This window comes from Xyrauchen texanus, chromosome 40 (assembly GCF_025860055.1).
Source record: "Xyrauchen texanus isolate HMW12.3.18 chromosome 40, RBS_HiC_50CHRs, whole genome shotgun sequence".
Taxonomy (NCBI): Eukaryota; Metazoa; Chordata; class Actinopteri; order Cypriniformes; family Catostomidae; genus Xyrauchen; species Xyrauchen texanus.
This window is the reverse complement of record NC_068315.1, coordinates 11,670,721-11,694,832: the sequence shown is the minus strand read 5'-3', so window position 1 is coordinate 11,694,832 and position 24,112 is coordinate 11,670,721. Positions and strand designations below refer to the sequence as shown.

At 37.5% G+C, this 24,112-nt stretch overlaps 1 pseudogene; it reads left to right on the top strand.

Annotated features, from left to right (window-relative positions):
- Window positions 1-14,247: 14,247 nt before the first annotated feature.
- On the top strand, window positions 14,248-23,630 carry LOC127633687 (potassium channel subfamily K member 1-like; annotated as a pseudogene).
- The last annotated feature ends 482 nt before the right edge of the window (window positions 23,631-24,112 follow it).

The window sequence follows — 24,112 nt, the reverse complement described above, 5'->3', positions numbered from 1 at the left end:
TAATGTTAGGGTGAAACATGTAACCTCCAAATTGTGCTTGTCACCGATTAGCCTACAGATGTGACACCATTACTTCTGGTTTCAATGCAGAACACAAACCCAGGTCTCCCTGGAGCTGATACATCGCACTTCTGGGAGCACCACAAGGAAAGATAAACAGAGAGGCCGCAACGCTGTAAACCCTGTAAACAATTATTTAAACAACTTTAAAGCTCAAATAATAAAAAAAAAATTACAGAATAATTAATGTAAGTGCTTTTATAAAATTATAAACTTTGCATTTCTGATTTTAAACCATCATTTAATTCCATTGTATGTACCTCACTGTAACCTCAACTTTTTCTTTCTTTAAAGTAGGGACGAGTCAAACTATTTTTTAAGGTACTCAACATTATGCCACAAATGCTGTCGACAAAAGTTAACTTACATTAAACCCAGAATATTCCTTGAACATTATTTTAGGTTGCTTTCCTCTTTTGTTCTACAACAGAAATTACACGCAGTCATAGGGCAGGACAATCTTTAAATAAAATTAATTTCCCTTGATATTGTTATAGCTAATTATTAATTTGATTACTATAATTTGCATTAAAATACTTATTTTGTGTGGTGCAACTGCATATCATATTCTTTATTTAAGCTCAACTTTTAATTAGTTAATTATGGCAGCCATAATAGTAATCTTATTTAGATTTTATTTGGTTAATTATGCAGCCTCTACAGTCATACATAAAATATTAATTTTGAAGCCACTGCATTCTTTACAAAACGTAAGCTGCAACATGATGCTATATAAAGACTACTATTCATTCTATGTATTCACATATAATGATTTTGACACTTGTGCTGTCACAAATACATCACTTATACTGATGCGCCTCATTATTTCAGATGTCAGGATGGATATGAGCATGGGACATTTTTCCAGTTTTCCATCCTCTCTTTCACAATGACAGCTAATATCATATGTCTCTTGGCATTGTGTCGAGTCTTGACAACTTCAGTCATTTTTATGGCAACCCCTGTACAGTAGATACTGTACACTGAATATTGACTACACTTTCTTACAGCATATTGAACACTTACAGAATGACAGTGTGAACATTCAGTCTTTAAGATCGGATCTGGAAAAAAAAAAGAAAATTGGATTTACATGCAGTGTGAACAAATTGGCCATTGACATCTGAGTCCAATTTGAAAAGGACCTGTACCTGCCATTTTCTATGGACCACCCAAATGGCAAACCCTTTTGTGGATACTGTTTGTGAAAAGATAATTGATTTAGAAATTCAGTATCAGAAATTGATCATTATTATCACCGTTATCTCTTGCAAATTGTGTGACCACAAGAGACTGTGTGACAAAAAGGCTGAACTACACCAGTCCAGAGCCAAACACACTAATGTCCATAAATTCACATATAATTCTGGGGAACTGGCTTTGGAAAATTGCTGTAGGTCAAAAGTATGCAGAAAGAAAGATGATATGTCTTTTATCACAACGGTGTGTTTTTAAAATGAGTTTGTCTGCTGATGTTGTCAGTCTTGTTCCAGCAGGGGTAGAGTGCAGAAGAGTCATGAACCATGGTAAATATGGAGCTCGGAGAGACTTCCAATGCAAGAACTGTCATTGGGCTGTGTGGGCATAGATTCCTCAATCGTCTATGAGACAATATGCTCTTGTTGTGGCCAAAAAGAACAGCTTGTTCCATTGACACCAGAGGAAGTTGAGGAACTGACAACATTTGCAGATCTCACTACTCACCTTCAATGGTCATTAAGTGCTTAATTACATTAACATGCTCATCTGCATATTTGTCCCATATTTGTCCAGTGGCTCACTGCTACCATTTTCTCAGTGCTAGTCTGCACATATCTCAACACTTTTGCCAAATAAACAAATCTCCTGACCCAGAAATGTCTAAACTACTTCATGTTATCTAAACATCTTTACAAAAAGCAGAGATCGAAAGACCAGCCATCATTAATTGCGTACATTAATCATATTTAACAGTCAGACTCACAGGTTTGAGTAAGACTCAGAATAATGAGGTTTTTGGAAAGGGAATGACTTGGACATTGTTGTTTTACTTTAATCCAAAGGTCAGCAATCCAAATTGCTTTCTTATGTTTACACACAAACAGCACTGGCCTTCATCATGATTCTGTGTCAAAATACATGCTGTACCTTTTTGGAATCCAAGCCAGTTTGCAATTTAAAACAGCTTGTACCCAAGAACTCCTCAGCTTATTAAGAAACCACATGGAACAATTCACAACAATCCACTTCACTCATTCACGTGTAAAGGTGTAAGTCATCTGCAAAGGTAACATGCTCATTTTGAATGTGTTTCATGTCAGTGCAAACAACTTAAAGGAATGGTTAACCAAAATTCCCTCATAATTTACTCACCTCATGCCATCCCAGATGTGTATGACTTTCTTTCTTCTGCAGAACACAAATGTAGATTTTTAGAAGAACATCTCGGCTCTGTATGTTCATACAATACAAGTGAATAGGTGCCAAAATTGTGGTTAAATCCATTTCTTCAGAAGTTATATGATAGGTGTGGGTGAGAAACAGATTCATATTTAAGTCCTTTTTTTGCCACTGGCAATACGATGAGCTAATGAAGAATGTATAGCACATTTCAAACACAAGCCACTTTTACAGTTTCTGTTTTGAAGCCAGTAATGTATCTGAGAGAAGGTAATTAGCTTTCCTCTCAAAACACCAAAGAAATGTGCTGAGGTCATGAAGGTGACAGATTAAATTAGGAAAGCTTAACATTAACCAGAAACCCATATTCTTGAATTGTGAAGAGATGTGTATTAACTTGCCATTTTAATGCGTAATCCTTCAGACAATGTTTATGGGTTTTTATGAGAATTGCATTTTGATGTTATTTTCTTAAAGAAGATCAAATGTTAGTTTTTTTATTAGCAGGGTGTGGCAGCGGGGGCGTGGTCAAGCGCCCGTCCGGGAGAGAAAAGCGGTAAGGGCGCTCACACCTGGGCTAAATTATGTCTAACACCTGTCTCTAATTGCAGTAGAGCGAGGAGAGCGGATAGAAAGCCAGCAGCCGCAGAGCAGGGGGAAGAGAGATCGACAACGAACTCAGCGTTCGAATACAGAGACATTGTAAATACTGTGTGACTAGAAAGGCAAATTAAAAGGCTTACCGTGTCTCGGAGTCTTGCTTCCTGTCATCCTTACAATAGCACTACACAGGGTTATTATATATTTTTTCTGTTTAATTTTACATTTTTCCCTTTCAATTATGTTTAATTTGGTCAGTTTTCACTCTATGGCTGTAACTTGTTAGTATAATCTTGATTGTTATGTCCTACCCAAGTCTAGGGTTGGGGAGGAGTAACAAAAACATTGTAGTTCCCTTCTCACAGCACTCAAAAATAAGTAAACTTTTAAAATCAAATAATGAATGTATTTAGTTTAAGAAACAGAAAACTTACCAAAGGCTTCAGGAGGGGCCAAGGCCAAAACAACAAAAGTACAGTTACTAGAGGGAAATCAGAACTAACTTACCTAACAAAGAAAATGCAAATAAACAACACAAATTTACCCTAGCTCCCTCACAGGAGAAAACACAAGACTAAACAAAATGGCACCCACCTCCCTACAACTTCCATATAATTGCACTTTTTACAATATATACAAAATGTCACAAATTGAATTTAAATGACACGCAATCCCCCTCAGTTATCAAGAGAAACATGTTACCAACAACACAGTAACTTGCAACTACAACTATTAACTGCTACAACAATTTGCAGCCACAACACTACAACAATGTGCATACCAACAACCATCTGGAACGAGGGAAGGGAAGCTCCTTGCAGTGGAGGTCTGCATGGGCTTTACCCTGCTTCACTCTCCCCACCAGCTAATCCTGACAGAGGAGTGATTGGCAATCATTATTGCAGACACCTGAATGTTGAGCAACCTGCATGGAAGAAAGAGACTGTGAAGAAACCTGCTGTGTCTCGTTTGGAAGGCTGCATCCTCCGGAAGTCACATTTGTCGGCATCATACATCATCATACATCTCGTTTCAGAAAAGCGAGTAGGACACTTCGAACGCAGCCTTTGAATGTGACCTTCTTTCACGGGAATTCAGAGGATGCATGAGTCGGAGGATGCATGAGGTGTATCCTTCGTGGGCACACATAACCCACAATTCTTTGCTTCAACGGAAATGTCTAAAAAAATTATGCCAATTTGCCCATAAATATGATGTTCAAACACAAGGAATGTTAATTTCCAAGTTGAAGTACCTCAGTATATTAATATATATTAAAATAAAGTATTAGACTAAAAGTACACCTGTAAAATAAATTTATTTTCTCTTTACATCATTATAACACTCCTAAAATGTACCACATATATTCCCTTCTAAAGGGACTTTGGTACCTTCTCACTCGAAGAGCTTTCACATGTTAAAGAGTGGCAAGGATCGTGCGGGAGAGAGAGATCATATGACGGACATGTCCGTAAACGATCTCTCTCTCCCGCACGATCCTCTGCAGTCGACCTTTATCCCTCTCGAAAGCTTGATTAGCCTAATACGGGACCGGGTGTGTAGGATCACGACCCGGCCCCGCCCTCCGCCCTGCCACAGTTACGTTCCGTTTGTCCTACGAAGGCTGTCTCGTTTAAACGAGGCTTGTTTAAAGGAGGACACTCGATTTACTGCAGCCTTCAAAGGATACGTCCTACCTAGCATGCAGCCTTCCAAACAACACGCAGCCACAGAGATGGAGAGACAAAGAAGGAACAAAAACAAAGCAAACCTCAACAATTGCAACAAAGCCAAAGCCATACATCCATGATGTATTTAAACAAATGAACAGTGAAAACAAACAGATAAAGTCTAAAAGGGTCTAAAAACAGCTGATGTATTATATTTGATGACAAATATAAGTGCAGACTGTCTTGATTTCATGTTAACATTTTTACATGGGTGGTGCAAATAGTCACATGGCCAGAGGATTTACTTTATTAAAGGCAAACCTGTCATTATACACATACAATACCATATTTACTATATATAAAGTTTAAAGAACGTATTATTGATTTTTTTTTATAAGATTGCTCAGATTCATAAAGCATGCTCACAGGACAAGTAAACACATAAGCACTCAAAATTGTGACCAGTGGGGACAACACAGAGCCTTATTTTTGAAAAGCAGACTTGATTGACTCCATTATAAGATTGCAGATTTCAAAATATCATTACAATAAATTAAACAAATTAAAATGAAAAAGATATATGCAATTATTCAGGGTTTATCATTTCCTTTTCCACCGCAATTGCAAGTTAATACAAAACAACTGTGTTACAGAATACAGCACTTACTTTAACTTTATTATTTACACATTTTTTAAAGGTGTGTAGTTTATTTAATTGGACTAGTGAAGACATGTTTACAATAAGGAGTAAAAACATGTCATCACTTTAAGATTTGGGATTAAAAGCGTTAAGATTTTCAGGGCCTTGTTAGTTTAATGAGGCAGTTTGTCTGAATTTTATTAAAACTACATTTTTAAATGGATGAAATAAAATTTATTTTAGTTAAGTTTCAGTTTTTACAATTATGTATTAAACAAAAGTGTTCTAGATGTCATAAATGCTAATAATACTGCTTCTTAGTTAATCTTATTGCTTCTTCTTAAAGGAGGGTGACATAAATCAGAGAAGGTAATACAAGCCTTATTTCTCTGAAGAGTAATAAGAATGAAGCATGCTTACCCCAACTCATGGACTAGACACAGTGTTAGAGCCCCTGTGGGGTGCACCTGCCAGGAGGGATGCCTTTTCCAGATGCTTCCTCTAAGCAGCGAAAGCACAGTGAGCTCTCCTCTCTGGGTCCAGACCAGACCCTACTTGACCAAAGTGAGACATGGAGCTTGTTAGGAGATCCACTATGAGCCAGGAAATTTTTCCTCCTCTCAACCTGAAACATATGCGCATACATGCTACATATGGCCCCAATCAATGACGTGCCCCAAAAAGTACAGCTGAAAACATACACGCTGAGTGGCAGCTTCTGCCAAAACACGCACACTGACTAACGAGGGGCTGCCTGGTGGGTACATGGCGTCAGGGCACTTGTGCGTCACAAAAAGAAGAGAAACCAGGCCCAGCTGTCAAATGTGTCCTGATCTCACTTTCAGCCCTACTCTAATGCAACATTAGCCTGAGAACTTTAGGGGCACTTAGATGGTCAAAATAACTTATTTGAAGGCAATAACTGAGCTGCCAACCATTGAGAGTATTGACTCTGGCTAGATCCCCAGAAGGCCTACACGTGTTAGCTTCATGTCTGAGAAGCTATAGTAAATATATAGAAGTAGGTAAAGTTGTGCAATCTTAAATTAAAGCTCCAGATTAAAGACTAGCCCTGCGTCTAAACATGTGTACTTCCCTGCTGCACAGAATCCAAAAACATCAGATGAGCAGGATGTCCATATACTAAATATTCATGATACAGTAGCCGAATAATTCCCGGATGACGTACTGCATCTGTTGAGGTTCTGAAGTGTACAACCAGTAGTTATTTTGCTATTCCATTAGGGCAGGGGTCGGCTACCTTTTTGACATGGAGTGCCCCATCATAGGCTGTCATCCGCACAGCCTGACCGAAGCAAAGCGGTAATGTTTACTTGTGCGATTAACCAAAATTTAAGCACTGCTGGCTCGTGATTCCCAAATGGTTTGCACAAGTCTGTTGGGTCTACTGCAGTCTTGTCACATTTTTACTTTTGGCTTAGCCTCCCATTCAGCTCATGAAAACATGCTGCGTGATCACAAGGAATACATCAAGATGTAGACTGGAATACAGGTGCGGAATATATATTAATAAAATCATCTACTCCTCTCTCGTCGTTGCTGGCATGCCAGTGATTATCCCTCTGCGTGCCAATGCTGGCACGCATGCCATAGGTTGCCGACCCCTGCATTAGGGCATGGGAGCTAAGAAGCCAACTCAGTTTCAAAAAAAGTCATAATAATAATCAGAGATGATCAAATCATACAAAGATTTACGACTTTACACTTTGTGTTTGTTGATTGGTTGGTCTGTAGTAAAATTTTGTACGAGCCAAGTCAAATTATATCGTATGATTTTGCCATATCATACGAAATATAACGAGTTTTCATAAGACTATGTTGGAGGAGCCATCAGATTTGAAAAGTTGGAAAATAAATGTTGAAGAAATGTGAGCCTGGCGACCCTTTTAAAATGTAAGTGCTTTAGGTACCAAGAAAGTTGTCCCTTACGGTTAAATTGTACTTGTTAAATTGAGCAGCATCAGAGAAAATTGTTTTCACTGTTGTTGTCAGTTATTTAATGGTCAAAGGATATACAGGCCAAATTACAATCCCATTATGGCAGATACATTTTGTCCAGGAATGTATTTATACTACAAACCTAAATACGTAAAAATCTAGAAGTTATTCATTGAATTTGGTATATACTCTGAAAGTACAGAAATCAATGGAAACTAGCTCATTTAATTTATGTAGTAACCTTACTGTATGTTAGATGGTTGGGAAGGGACATCATTTGCTGTTGTTTTCTATGGACAGGACATTTAAGCCATATGTGCTCACTGATATTTCATCTGTCTTTATTTTATTTCAATAACTGGAAGAAAAAGGCTTTCTGTGAAGCACTAAAACGAAGTTGGAATGCTTTGAAGCATTTATGCTTTTCTGCTGTTCATTTATGTGCACAGGTGTCGACAAAGCCACCGATTAATCTTAATTTTGTGTCATCTCTTTGACATAAGATATATTGCAGGTCTTTAAAAGATATGAAAATATAAATAAGATCTGTATTACAGCACAAGTGAGTAATGGAAATAGCATTTTGAATAATGAAATGAGCATGTCAAATGGCTTTAAACAGTAAATGAGAGCATAATGGTAGCCTCATAAAACAGAATGTGCACAGCACAACTCCAAGTAATAAACAACTTCCTCTATTTAATGTGGCTTCACATGAAATATAAGACCTTTAAAAAAAACACAAAAAAATCGATAGCAGTTATTACTAAGTGCAGTACTCAGAGTACTGTTGGAACATCAAAAGATATGCAGGCCATGAAACAGGAAGAATAAATTATATCCAGGTGTAAGGTTGATAGTGTTCTAGACACACTTTAAAGGACTATAACTCTACAGACGTGGCATGTTAAAACTGTGATATTTTTCCACTCACAGTACAGAGGATCGTGTAATGCAAATATAAGATGACAGATAGAGTTTGCTATGCTTTTAAAAAACAAAGTCTGGACAATACCCAGACTAGGTTTTAGACACTTTTCCGCAGCCTACATTTGACATTTGAAATGTCACACCTCTGGAAACATATTCAATTTTTGAAAGTGATTTATATATTTGTTATTTTTTTTTGTCCTGCTTAAAGTATTTGGTGACATAGTGCCCTCTAGTGGTCATTTTAATAAGGCTTCCCGGATGTACCATGGTATATCACTCGGCTTTATGGTTTCAAAGAACCAGTATATATTTCAGAGAACCTATTGCCCACCCAAATGGTCAAACTGCTTTCCCAAAGATTGTATTCTAGTACTGGCCCTGGTTTCAATGCCTCTTTGTATTACCCAAAATTATTAGATTAATGAATATAAGTTATTAGTGGGTTTTTCCCTAGAAAAGATTTTAAAATAATAGTGAGTCATCAAAACTATTAAATAAAAACAAATGGAAGTATGGGAATAAAGACAGCTTTGCACACTGGACTTCTCTAAACCAACTTCATCAGGTATCCTGAGATGCTTTTTAAATAGTTTAATAGAGTTCACACATATGCAGGCAATTTGCAGCTTTATAGCTGTTTTTCCTTCACTCTCAAGTCCAGCTCATCAATTTACTGTTTATTTGTCTAAGAAACTTTATTTAAACAAAATCCTTTAGGTTAGAAGGTTTTTAATTTAATTATGGTAGACTGATTTTTCTGTTAATCTATTAATCTGATTATCAAAGACTTCATCAGCACGTCATAATAAATAAATTGTTTTAACATTCAACTAATGATTGACCAGTAATGGCATTGATTCTGTGTGTAATAGTATAAGCAACAACCTTGACAACTGGCACTCAGAAATAACAAAAATGAGAAGAACAGAATATTAAGTGGAAGCTGTCACGGTTTGCTCAATACCTAGAATGTATTTTTAAATAATTACCGTCATCCAATGATGCAGCAAAACTGCAGAGTAGCAAAAGGGACAAGCGTAACTGCCACATTAATACACAACTGACATAACAACAGCTATTATAGAAATTAAATCTGGTTTAAGACCACTGTTTAAAAGATAATTTATAATTATAAAACAATGACATAAGGTTAGAGAGGTAAGGTGGAAGGAGAAATGAGCCTGCGTTATGATGACAGTGAAGGAACCGCCTGTCTGCCTGTCATGTTTAAGCTTAAATGGGGAAACGTGCCCGGACCTGTTTATTGAGATAACCACCTCCTGCACTGAACTCATGAAGGGTGGAGGGATGTTTTCAAAACAAAGAAATGGTGGAAAGTTGGTTGTGATGACTTAAGAGTGATGGGAGATGTCAGAACAGTTGTATACATTTTCTTATAAATGCTTTTTGGATGTTTTTGAGCCTAACCCATCTCTAATGAATTAAGGAGTGAAGAGAGTTACCAATCAACTTCTAAAAGAGTATGGTTAAATCATCTATTTTATAGTTTTTGTTCCTATAGCATAATACAGCTTCATTTATATTTTATTGATCAGATGCTATAGCCTTTTGAAGGTTTGACTGAAACAGGTCAACTTGATGACATGCCACATCACAGTGACTTCCCTTCACTGAAACCAGAGAGGACATTTCGCAACAAAAGCTCTAATATTTACTATAACCATAAGCTTTTTGATACATGTATCCTAGAGGAGGGCATAGAATGGTTTCTCATCATTAACGCTCATTTGAGGTCACTTTTCAAATATTTTGTCATCATAAAAGACCATCCAGTCAGCACCTAGTCAAACCAGTTCAACCAGGATACTGGAAGCAGAATACATATGAGGGCAGCTGCTGCTTGCTGTGAATTTGACTTGAAAGAAGGTGTATTGTTTCCTTATGACAACTGCTTAACTGCATCTGCCTTCTAAAGGCAAATGACTTTAGTTTACCTAAATGTGTGTGTCCTAGTGTGATAAATGTGATTAACAGACCCGCTGGGTTAGGCCTGTGAAAAGACTTCATGGTCTTCCTACTGCTCGCAAAATTCCGAATCCCACTATGGCGAAGGTCAGGTTCCTGAATATTAATCAGGGAACGGTGACGTTGCTTGGCAGCCTTTTAAGGGGCCGTTAACACATAACCTGGTCTTGCGTCTGCCCGCGATTGTTTAGCGTCGGTTTAAGTTATAAAGAACTTAAGAGGCCATTTGTTCAGACCGAACACGTTCTTTTGCTCCCATTTATCAGTGATGCTTGATTCAACTTCCCGCGTATCAACAGGGCAAGGGTTGTAGGTTGCAAGGTTGAGGTCACAAATGGGTTGAAATTTGTATGTGTCGATTGTGTGAGTAGGATGCGTTTTATACAAGATCTGGCAACTGGACAACATTGGAATAATATATTAATGTCATTATTCATATAACGAGGTTTGGGCCATACAAATTACTGGAGTTTTCCGGGAGAAATAACAAAATAGTGATGTGTCGTTCATGAACGATTCGTTCATTTTGAACGAATCTTTAATATGACTCGGGACTACCGAGTTGTCTCAGAGAGTGATTCGTTCATTTTGTGTTGACCGCGCATGCGCGCAACATCGCATAAGGTACATGAAGTCATAAATGATTAGTTCATCTTTCGCGAGTCTTCGGGTTCGGCCGGGTCCGAGTCTTTCGTTCTTCCTGTCAGTCCCATAGAGACTATGCTGTCAGTACCGGAAAGAGAAATGATTAGTTCGTCTCTTCGGTTCGAGTCGTTCGTTCTTCAAGTCAGACTCACAAACCCATAGCACTATGCTTTTTGCATATTGTGATTTAAGTTATATGGTTATGCTCTGTGGCTTTATAGTGTCCTTTTCATTCTTATTTATTTTTTATTTATTTGTATTTAATTCCTTTTGGATAGTTATCCAATTTTTTTAAAGCATTGTTGGCAAAAAATAAACAAACAATAAACATCCAGTCAATATTGTGTGTACAGTGTTGTAATAAGCTATGTTACAAAGGTGTAGGTTTCATAGGTTTATTAAATAACTGCATATTTAAGTTATATACTGTGACTTTTCACAAAACAACTCGTAGACTTTTTAGGTGATTTTTTATGGACTAAAAAACATAGTGAATGGAAAAATGCATGAATACTACATTCTACATTACTACATTCAATGTTATAGAAAAGAATCTTCATGACAGAAATTCACAAATACATATGAAAAAAGATACAATTTGAGACCAGAAACGTAACATGTAACTGTAAAAGTAAAAATCAAATAAAAAACTAACTACAACATGTTTGTAAGAATGATGTGAATTATGAACTAGGTTAAGTATTTAATAGGGCTGTCACGTGACAAAAGAACGAAGGACTCAGACTCGAAAGATGAACTAATCATTTCTGTCTCTGCATAGTGCTGTGCTATGGGTTTGTGAGTCTGACTTGAAGAACGAACGACTCGAACCGAAGAGACGAACTAATCATTTCTCTTTCCGGTACTGACAGCATAGTCTCTATGGGACTGACAGGAAGAACGAAAGACTCGGACCCGGCCGAACCCAAACCCGAAGACTCGAGAGTCGAGACTTGAACTAATCATTTATCTTTCCGGATCCGGACCGGTATGCTGCATGTGCATGCAGTCAGTGAGTGCATTGGCTGCTGTGTCACACCACATGGCCCACACACAGACACTGACGAGTCGACATCGACAACTAAGTATTTTTAACGTTTTGAAGTTCGAACCCGATGACACAAGAGGCGGAGAAAAAGGAGGTGAGGTGAACTAACTGCAATAGCTTAAACTTAAGACCCAATTAATAAATTAACATTTCGGTTTCTTATAAATTGGCTTTGGCTGCATTACCCTATAGTTTATTTTTATTTATTTATTTCAAATTGAATCAACATTTTCGTAAGTAGACTACTTGATGTTTTGGGCTATTTAACATGACATTTAATTATATTCTGCTGAAATGAACGAAATGACTCGAAAAAAGATTCGTTCATTTTGCTGAACGAGACTCAAAGATCCGAGTCAGTAAAATGATCCGAACTTCCCACCACTATAACAAAATGGGAGGGGGGCGGGAGATGGGTGTGAAATACGGGAGACTCCCGGGAACACGGTAGTCATGGTTCGAATTACGTGGGAGCCAGTGGCAGCTGAGCTGAGTGGGGGTCTCTAAAAATCATCAGCACCATTATTTTAAATTACAAATAAAGCATTTTTTCCTTCAATATATTCCTTCAATGTTTATGTTAACCCTTTTGCACGTATGATCGATCAACACCGGTGTGATTAGAACGGTCAGTGCATCACGTGATCAACTGCTAAATTCAAACGTGCTTTCCCGCTTTGGCTGGCGCTGAGCCAGAGACAGACGCGCTCAGTGCTGCTGTCATGTATCACAACCATAGACAGATCAACTGTTCTGTGTTTTCAACCACATAATGTTTATTTTAGGTTTCAGACATTTAAATACACATAAGTACTAGCAAAAAAATATTTTGAGTTTGTAAAATACACACTGATGTCTAGGGAAGCGGCAATAATAATCCTTTCCATTAAAGTTACGTTACAATAAGACACGTTTTCATATCAGATACACATACATGTAAGTAGCTTTACATTTTACTCTATTCTTCTCCCAGTTCACCGGCCACTTACTTTCATGTATTTCGTGAGAAGTTGAGGAATTGACGTGTTGTAAAATAACATGGCGCCGCCCATCGCACATACAGCTCAACTAACTTAACGCGATCGTTATAAAGGCGTTTAAACAACAAAACACATCCACTTGCACATATTTGACAATCGGAATATCAGTGTTTCATGTTATAGCTAATACATTTGTTAATATTTTGTATAAAAAAGGAAAAATGACATAAAAGCAGATCATCATTCATTCAGCGCTGTGTTGTGGTTGCGCTGTGTAACGTGACAAGCAATGATGCGTCACCATGGAAACATTAAAGTGACAGGTTCTAAATAACGGTCACCTAGAATAACTCACGCTGGGGATCAGTTAGAATATTTTAGAAATAGTGTAAAGTTCAGAACCAGCAACCATGCCACCAAAAATAAAAAGACTGCTACCAACATCAGGTACAACTTTGGCAAAATTCGGCTTTATTTCAAAAAACAAAAAACATCATCAGAGGACAGTCTACTCGTTTCTCTACTCCTGTATTAATAAACATTGAAATCAAAAGAATCAAGTGCAGTGTTAAGCAATTATTTATCACACACACCACGCCTGCTTATAGGCTACTTTTTTTTTTTTTTTTAAGAGACCCCCACAAAGATGAAATCATAATTCGAACCCTGACGGTAGTGTTGACAGGTATGCAAACGACGCACTATGCACTTACTAAATGTAGGCCTACTAAGCACTCAGACATAGTGTATGAATTTTCAAAGTAGTATCGTCCCAAATGGCACACTTAACTTAACTTATCTAATTATATTCACACCATGGTATGATGGTAAACCGTTTAACTCACTGTAAGTGCTGTCGTCACAGAAGTTTTGCTAGTTGCCATATTCTCCATTATTTAAAATTGTGTTGGCAGATCACCATCTGGAAACTCCGCCCCTTCCGCCATACGTGCGCTGAGTGAAGGAAGTGTCCACACTCCGTTTTGAAGGTTGAAAAAGTGCATCATCCGAGTATTTGTAGTACACTTCTATTTTCAGTGTAAACATAGGCCTACTAGTACTTGCACAACTTACACTTCAAAATGACGTAAAATAGTCAAGGCTCATGCGCCCTGAAACTTTTGCTGGAGGAAGCGGTGCAAAGGTCAAATACACAGTAAACAATCCAAAACCAGCGCGAACGGACGCAAAGCCCCTTCAGTGTTTACCTTAAACTGTTAAAACCTGCATACGATTTTTTTAGCACAAGTATACGTTCGGTTTGAACAGCCCATACTAGCTATGGTGTAATTCATTAATATTAATTAGGCAAGTTTTCAGGGGAGGGATCGTCTCATGAATATTAAGATACGTGTTTACCTCATAGTACGATTCGTTAATGCGCCTCCTGATTGTCTGTCACATCAGCGCCTCAATACCGGCAGAAGACAACTTGGAAATTATATTAAATGACAGCTAGAGTGTTTACTGCTATTTATTTTCCGGGTAAGAAACACTTTATTCCTGTAATACAGCTTACCTGTATTGATTGCCATTTTTTTGTGTATAGGCCTATATAAATATTGCTTCAGAAGACAATGCTTCAGTGTATATCGGGAAGTTATTGTGTGCGTGTGGTAGAAGGTTAGGCTACAAGTACGTGGTATTTTTTGGTCTTGGTGCTAGCGTAGCCTATGTGTTATATTCTGATATTCGGGGCTTTGGTGTTCTCCGCGTTGGAACTGCCGTATGATGAGCAACTTCGACAAGAGCTAAGGAGCTACAGGATAATGCATGTGTGTCCGATGAGAGACTAGATGAATTTCTGGCCAGAGCACTTGAGGCGAGTAATTACGGTGTGTCGGCTCTCAGTAACACCACCTCTAACTGGAACTGGGATTTCACATCAGCGCTGTTCTTCGCCAGCACGGTGCTTTCCACGACAGGTGAGCACAGACAACTTTCTCATTGAATCTGCATTTATTTATAAGGACAAAGTGTAATTATTCCCACCCAGTTATTGATTTACATGATTCAACAGTCCTATATCATTCTCTCAAAATAATCACCAATGCGAGTATATAACACTATCTGAAAAAGGCACCAGTCTGATGTCAAGTGTAAAGTCGACCTTGTACTTCCTGAGATGTGTGCATTGAATAGTCCCTCCTTTTCTTAAAAAAGAAAGAAATAAAAAGTAAATGAAAATTAATGGGCCCATTTTTTGAGGGTTTAAAGGCGGAAAAGCTTAGAATTTTACAAATGCACTTAAATGAATTCTTCTATTAAAAACTTGTGTATTATTTGAGCTGTAAAGGTGTTTAAATCATAATTTTTATAGTCATTTTAGGGTTTTAGGTTTACGGCATTAAGTCGTCATGGCAATGAAGAAAAAAATTGGATATAACTGGATTATATATTTTTTTATTATATATCATTTTACACAGAAAAGGTTAGTGAATGATTTTATCATACTAAAATCATGTTAATACACATTGTTTATGTCTTGTGGCTATATTTGATCATTTAGGGATTGGCCCCATTCACTTCTATAAGTGCCTCACTGTAAGCCGATTTTTGCATTTTATTTTTTAAAGAAAATTATTTTAAAGATTTTTTTTTTGTAATCAATATTTTGCCACAAATGCTGTCAAGTAAGCTTAACATTCATTGAACACAGATTATTAATTTAATAATAAATATCCTTTGTAGGGAAGACTTAGCCTAAGCCTTTAAAGACCCCCGCTTAATGTAAAGTTTAGTCTCTCTCTCTCTCTCTTTCTCTGCACACCTGCAATGAAGCACAAAACCACCAGGGTTTCTCTTCTCTCTCTCTCTCTCTCTCTCTCTCTCTCTCTCTCTCTCTCTCTCTCTCACACACACACACACATATACATAGATAGAGAGAGAAATGGATCGCTTTCCAAGTATGGTTATACCTAAGACCCTTTTAGAAATGGAGAATTTTTCAGCCACCTCAAAGATTTTAAGAGATATTGTCTTTGATACAATGGGGGGCACGAGTTTATATCAAGTGTGTGTACGAGTGATAAATAAAGACAAATTACAACGTGTGGATACGCCATGGAGAAGCCACTTAAATGTTGAGGATGGTTTTAAGCCTGTTTGGGGTTTAATTTACAAGCCACCGTTGACTAAAAAAGTTGGAGATCTGCAGTGGCGAGTATTACATGGCATTATTGCAGTTAATGCTTTTATTTCAATCTTGAACCCAACTGTGCAAGATAAATGCCCTTTTTGTACTGACAGAGAAACAATTTTTCACTGTTTTACCGATTGTGAGAGACTGAAATCTCTTTTTGTCTTATTGGAAACTTTGTTTTCTTCTGTCAGTGAGAGGTTTACAATGTCGGTGTATATTTTTGGTTTTGAATATTGTAAAAAAAAGAAGAGGAAAAGACTGTTGTTAAACTTCATTTTAGATCAAGCAAAAATGGCTACATATGTTAGTAGAATATATAAGATTCTTTATGATTCAAAATGTGTAGTTGAATTGTGTTTCAAAAGGCTTATAAAAGCAAGAGTAAGGCATGATTTTATTTTTTATCTATCTATGAAGAATGTGGAAAAGTTTGAAGACATTTGGAGTGTAGAAAAATTGCTGTGTTGTAGGGCTGGGACAACGAAATACGTCGACGCAAAATATGCGCGTCGATTCGTCGGACCCAAAACAAAGATGGCGGCGCCGGCAAGTAGTAGCAACACGAGTGGCTACTCAGACTATCAGAAGTGCAAGGCGGCATGCACTCGTTCCTCTAAAGTATGAGAATTCTTTCATTTAAAAGGAAACAATTCCGTGATATGTCGTCTTTGCAAAATGGAGATGGCCTTCCATTCTAGCACCACAGCAATGCACCAGCACCTTAAGAGGCGCCACCCGGTTGCAGCTGCAGATGATAGAGCACCGTAAGTTTTTGTTGGAAAAAACTGTTGGAGTAGGCTATAATACGTTGTCGACACCTAAAGTTTTCGCTTATAGCTATTAATAATGCGCTTATAGCTATGAATGTCGTGAAAAATACATAGAGGACACTGACAACGCGCTGACAGACAGGACCAAGCAGGTAACATTTAATAAAGTCTCAACTTTCAAATTTGGACATTCAAAGAAAATTAAACCATAAATAGGCCTACTATTTTGTGGCTCTTTAATGTGTCGTGACAGATTGCCTCAGTTAAAGCTGCTCGTGAACCGATCATCTTTTCCTTGGTTAATTTATAGCATCAAATAGGCTAAACATGAATGTAGCCTACATCAGAAGGACTGTCGTTTTAACCGTGGAAAGATGTCAGTACAGTAGCCTACAATCAATTGTTCAAATTCAAATCCACCGTCGTTAATCTTCTCTCTCCTGACTACTTTGTCGGACAAAAATGGCGTATTATGATTGATTGATCAGATCGCCAGTCAATCAAACTCCCGGCAAATGTTTTTTTTTTAAACATTTTATACACCCCCACCCCCGATGAAACCGGTATTACCGGTGTTGTCACAAGTCGATTAATCGAATCAAAATCGAATCAGACTGAAAAAACGAATCGCTAGATTAATCGATGCATCAAAAAATAATCGCTAGATTCATCGTTTAAAAAATAATAGTTTATCCCAGCCCTACTGTGTTGGGTTGATAATGAGGTGTTGTCTTTTGCCGAGATTATGGGATAATCTATTTTGTATTTAATAAAGGTGTTATAAATTCAAATTCTTTCTCTGCACACCTGCAATGAAGCACAAAACCACAAGGGTTTCTCTCTCTCTCTCTCTCTCTCTCTCTCTCTCACACACACACACACACATACACAGATAGAGAGAGAGAGAGAGTTTAGTTTGCATATCCTTGTGAGGATATTTAATTGACTTCTGTTCTTAAACTAAGCTCCCACTAATTATAATTTGTTATATTGCCAAACAGATGTCTTTTTACAATAAAAGGTGGTTTTGTGCTTCATTGCAGGTGTGCTGTGGGTGTTTTGAGGGGTATCTGAAAGATAATCATGCTTTGTGTATTGATTCCAAGGTTTATATAACTTAATCCAGCTGGATTTGAGTACAGCAACAGGAAGACTGCTCTACATTCCGGCTGACCTTTAATTTGCCTAAGACAAAGGTTATTTTGGCTAAAATGCTATAATATGACAGCAGAAAGTTAGATTGCAAATCTCCTTAAACCAGGGATGTTCAACCTTTTTCAGCGTAAGGACCCATTGTGAATAGTGGTAAGGATCCTGGACCCCTTCTAACATATTGTGTAAAATTGAAAGTGGCATTTTAAGCTTTGCCTAAAATAACATGCTATAGTAATACATTTTTGGATTTACATTCTTTGCTATGATTCTTCTATTGCAAAGCTGTTAAAGGTATCATTAATGATGCAGTCATATACTGATGTACATTCCTTACTTTAGCTTTGTTTGAATTAGGCCTAGTTTAAGACAAACAGTAATAGGCAGAGGCCCTGTCCAAAAAGCAGACAACCTATTTCAAGATGTTCACGTGTTTTGCAGGGTATGGTCACACGGTGCCTCTGTCAGATGGGTGTAAGGCCTTCTGCATTATTTACTCAGTGGTGGGCATCCCATTCACCCTCCTGTTCCTGACTGCAGTGGTGCAGAGGATCATGGAATTCAGTACACGAAGGCCTTTGGAGTATCTCCACCGGCGCTGGGGAATGTCCAAGACTCTGCTGGCAGCCTTGCATGCTTCCCTGCTGGCCTTTATTATCATCTCCTGCTTCTTCCTGATACCTTCCATCATCTTCTCAGTACTGGAAGAGGACTGGAATTTCTTGGAGTCCTTCTACTTTTGCTTCATCTCTCTTAGTACCATTGGCTTGGGCGACTATGTGCCTGGAGAGGGCTACCACCAGAGGTTCAGAGAACTCTATAAACTGGGCATTACCTGTAAGTGTCATGCCAGTTGAATGAGAACATTTTGTGTTGATAGGAAATAGTTAAACAATAAAGATTGTTTTCCTGATACATTGTATTTTTATAACAACATATTTTATATTCGTCCAAAAACTCTAAAAAAAAATATATACACACACAGACAGTTGAAGTCAGAATCTTACATACACCAAATACATTTAAACTCAGTTTTTCACAAGTCTTAGGTCAGTTAGGGTCATTTCTTTATTTTAAGACTGACATGTCAGAATAATAGTAGACAAAATTATTTCTTTCAGCTTTTATTTCTTTCAGCACATTCCCAGTGGGTCAGATGTTTACATACACTTTCTTAGTATATGGTAGCATTGCTTTTAAATTGTTTAACTTGGGTCAAATATTTTGGGTAGCCTTCCACAAGCTTCTCACAATAAGATTTTGGCCAATTCCTCCAGACAGAAATGGTGTAACTGAGTCAGGTTTGAAGGCCACCTTGCTCGCACACGCATTTTCTGTTCTGACCACAAATTTAATATCGGATTGAGGTCAGGGCTTTGTGATGGCGACTCCAAAACCTTGACTTATCCTTAAGCCATTTTGCCACAGCTTTGGAGGGATGCTTGGGGTTATTGTCCATTTGGAAGACCCATTTGTGACCAAGCTTTAACTTCCATACTGATGTCTTGAGATGTTGCTTCAATATATACACATAATTTTCCTTCCTCATGATGTCATCTTATTTTGTGAAGTGCACCAGTCCCTCCTGAAGCAAAGCACCCCCACAACATGATGTTGCCACCCCATGCTTCATGGTTGGGATGGTGTTCTTCGGCTTGCAAGCCTCACCCTTTTTCCTCCAAATATAACGATGGTCATTATGGCCAAACAGTTACATTTAGTTTCATCAGACCAGAGGACAATTCTCCAAAAAGTAAGATCTCTGTTCACACATGCACTTGCAAACTGTAGTCTGGCTTTTTTATGGCCATGTTGGAGCAGTGGTTTCTTCCTTGCTGAGAAGCCTTTCAGGTAATCTTGATATAGGTCTAGTTTTACTGTGGATATAGATATTTGTCTACCTGTTTCCTCCAGCATCTTCACAAGGTTCTTTGCTGTTGTTCTGGGATTGATTTGCACTTTTTGCACCAAACCACGTTCATCTGTAAGATGTTAGACGTTATGATGGCTGCAAGGTGCCATGGAGTTTATCCTTGCGTACTATTGTTTGTACAGATTAACGTGGTACCTTCAGGTGTTTGGAAATTTCTCCCAAGGATAAACCAGAACACAATTGTTATTCTGAGGTCTTGGCTGATTTCTTTTGATTTTACCAGGATGTCAAGCAAAGAGGCACTGAGTTTGAAGGTAGTCCTTAAGATACATCCACAGGTACACCACTTCAGTACACCTCCCAAAAGAAGCAAATTGGCTAATTGCCTAATGTCTTGACATAATTTTCTGGAATTTTCCAATCTGCTTAAAGGCACAGTTAACCTGGTGTATGTAAACTTCTGACCCACTGAAATTGTGATATAGTCACAATTAAAAGTGAAACAAATCTCTCTGTAAACAATTGTTCGAAAAATTCCTCATGTCATGCTCAAAGTAGATGTCCTAAATGACTTGTCAAAACTAAAGTTTGATAATATGAAATCTGTGGAGTGGTTAAAAAATGAGTGTAAAGATTTTGGAGTCAGGAGACAGCAAAGCAGGTTCAAGGTCAGTCTTTTAATTGTCAGCCTCACACACAATCGACGGTAACCTTAGTAACAGGTGAAATAATAAACAAGGAAAAGCACTTGTGGCTGTCTGTGCTTGTAGGTCACTCTCTCCTCTCTCTGACACACTGGCAAGCCTTTTCAGGGCTCCCTCTGCCATTACTATAATGAGAGACAGGTGTTAGAGATAATTACAACCCAGGAGATGAGCCTTACCGCTCTCCTTCTCCCACAGACCCATACATGACCACGCACCCCATGCCACAATGAGTTTTAATGACTTCAGCCTAAACGTGTGTGTATATATAGATATATTAGGGCTGTCGATTTAACGCGTTAATTCAGTGCGATTAAATTAACAAAAATAACGTTTTAAAAAATGAACGCAATTAATCGCAATGCCCCCGGACCGTAGTAAGGATGATTCCTGAGAAATGCAAGCTTGTAGTACCATCTGTTTACTCCAGAGGGCTGTAAGTGAAATTTCAGCTGTATGAGCAGCGTGTAGTTTATACAGTGAAGAAAACAATACTTCAGTAGGCAGAACAACACAAACATGCGTTACATTCTTGCGTTCAAAACACTTGAAGGAGCGCAAATGCGAACTAAGGGATCTCAAGATGTGTTTAAAGATTGAATATTAAATTATATTTAACTTGACACAGTGACCTAAACATTTTATGTTTATGACGCAACGCACCCTAGACGCTACACAAGCATGTCTGATGCAGGTGTAAATTGACGGGTCCTTAAACAAGCCCTCATAATAAATCTCCAACTGATTGACAAATTCACTTGCGAAATGGATTGCTGTGTATGCCAATGATTGACTTATGTTCAATAATATGGTAGTAAACAATACATTGTATTCTAAAGCCACTTTTTGTATTGTCTTATCAATGATTAACTCTTCTGCAACAAGAATGTAATGCATTTTGATTATCTGAATATTTTGTATTATATATATATATATAAATATTTAAAGATACATTTGTATAATTATTTCATCATTATATATTGAATTATTGTTATATGAGGGGCTTTCTCAGCAAATATTTGTATATGCGATTAAATGCAATTAAGTAAGAATTAAGACTATATATATATATATATATATATATATATATATATATATATATATATATATATATACATACAGTTGCAGTGAGAAGTTTGCATACACTTAGGTTGTCATAAAAAACACATTTTTTAATCACTCCACAGATTTTGTATTAGCAAACTATAGTTATGGCAAGTAATTTGGGACATCTACTTTGTGCATGACACGAATAATTTTTCCAACAATTGTTTAACTTTTAATTGACTATATCAAGCCTTTAGACATTTAGCCAATTAGCTTCTTATAGGATGTGTACCTGTGGATGTATTTTAACGACTACCTTCAAACTCAGTGCCTCTTTGCTTGACATCATAGAAAATCAAAACGATTAGCCAAGACCTCAGAAAAAAATTGTGGACCTCCACAAGTCTGCTTCATCCTTGGGAGCAATTTACCAACTCCTGAAGGTACCACAATCATCTGTACAAACAATAGTACACAAGTATTAAAACCATCATACCACTGAGGAAGGAGACCCATTCAGTCTCTTAGAGATGAACGTAGTTTGGTGCGAAAAGTGCAAATAAATTCCAGAACAACAGCAAAGGACCTTGTGAAGATGTTGGAGGAAACAGGTAGACAAGTATCTATATCCAGTAAAACAAGTCCTATATCGATTTAACCTGAAAGGCTGCTCAGCAAGGAAGATGCCACTGCTCCAAAACCGATATAAAAAAGCCAGACTACAGTTTGCAAGCGCACATGGGGACAAAGATCTTAATTTTTGGAGAAATTTCCTTTTTCTTTTGCTTGTTCAAAATATTGAAATGCCATTTAAATATTTGTGAACCTATTTTTGTCTTTCTTCTATGCAGTCTACCTGATATTGGGCTTGATCGCTATGTTGGTTGTTCTGGAAACCTTCTGTGAACTTCAGCAGCTGAAGAAGCTCAGGAAGCTGTTCTACACAAGGAAACAGAAAACAGAGGACCAACTTAACATTGTGGATCATGATAACCTCTCCTTTGCCTCTGTATCTAACCATAAATCCTCATTTAGAGAGTATAAGACTGATGTATTTCCGGAAGCCTCACCCACTGCTACCCCTAGTGGACCAATGTAACGGTGAGGATGTGTGAGCATCCTGTGTCTAGAATCCTTTGAGGCATGACACACTAATAATATTTCTGATTATATATCTACTAAGAGCATAAATGTATCGTAGTTATACTCTTCTGTCAAGTCCGCTGAAAAGATAGATCACTGTAGATATGGATCCTTGAAATAAAGACAGAAGTTATTTTATTGAGGAAAACCTGTATGAATGTTGATGTGACCACAGCTGAATTCTGTGTGTGTGTGTGTAACCAATAAATCCATCCATGATTTCTGAAATTAAATAGTTAAGAATGGTCTCAGACTAGCTTTACATATTCTGTGTACTTGTTAGATGGCGAATAAGAAATGAATATCCTGTATTATAGTTTTACATTTGTATTAATGCAGATCATGTTACCAAGTGTATGAATATTACTTACTCATTGTCAAACTGCTTTATTTTCATGAGATTTTGAGAATACACAGGGGCAGGTCCCAGGTGGCATTATTTTGAAATGTACATTACTGTTATTGCTTAAGTACCTCATAAAGGGAATATAAAAATAAAAATAATTTCAAAAATTTTGCGAAGTGATTTAGACAATCAAAAATTACAGAAATTATCCTAATATTTTCTCTCTTGGAGGAATTTATCTTTGCCTTTACAAGCCATTTGGTTCTTCTGAAGCTGTGCAGTTTATTGCAATAAACCTGGTCCACCAGCTGGGAATGATGTTGTGCATTGAGTGCCACTACTGTTGTGTTATAGGCAAAGCAAGAAATGCAAGTCACAATAGTGAATCTGTATGATTTAAAAAATCTACTGGGCATATTACTGAAAGAAAAGGAATTATATCTCATATATAAATATATAGTTGTTGGTTTTTATTTTATTGTTAATTGTATTGCATATGAAAGCCATGCATTTATTGGATGTTTTCAGATGTACTTTAACTAATCAGAATAAACTGGAGATTTTTGTTTTAAGTGATTTTGTGATGCTCGTTCTTCAGTGACTGGCTATGAATGGTGTACATACACAACAGAACTAAATGTAAGCCAAACACATTCGCTCATAAACATTTTTAATAAATTCCCCTCTGGTTTCAGCCCTGATGTCTGAATGTGCGGATAATCTCCCTCATTGTACCCTCTCAGAGCTGTTTACCGTGAGATCATTGCTAGGCTATTTGCTACTGTGTTAAAAACCTTGCTGGGGGGAGAGAGGCCTTGTGGATCTGAGCAGCTGTACGGTCTGTTAACAGTCTATCAGGATGTCTGCTGAGTGCTGTTAAAAGCGATATTTACTCTGCTGTTTGAAAGTGTATTTTATGCTGTCCCGTAAAAGTGGTGCTGAAATTGAGCCGAGGTTATGTTAACAAGTTCCTGCAGCTGTGCTCACCTTGTTAAACTTACTTATTAAACAGAGTTTCTCTTAAGTAGTGTTCTG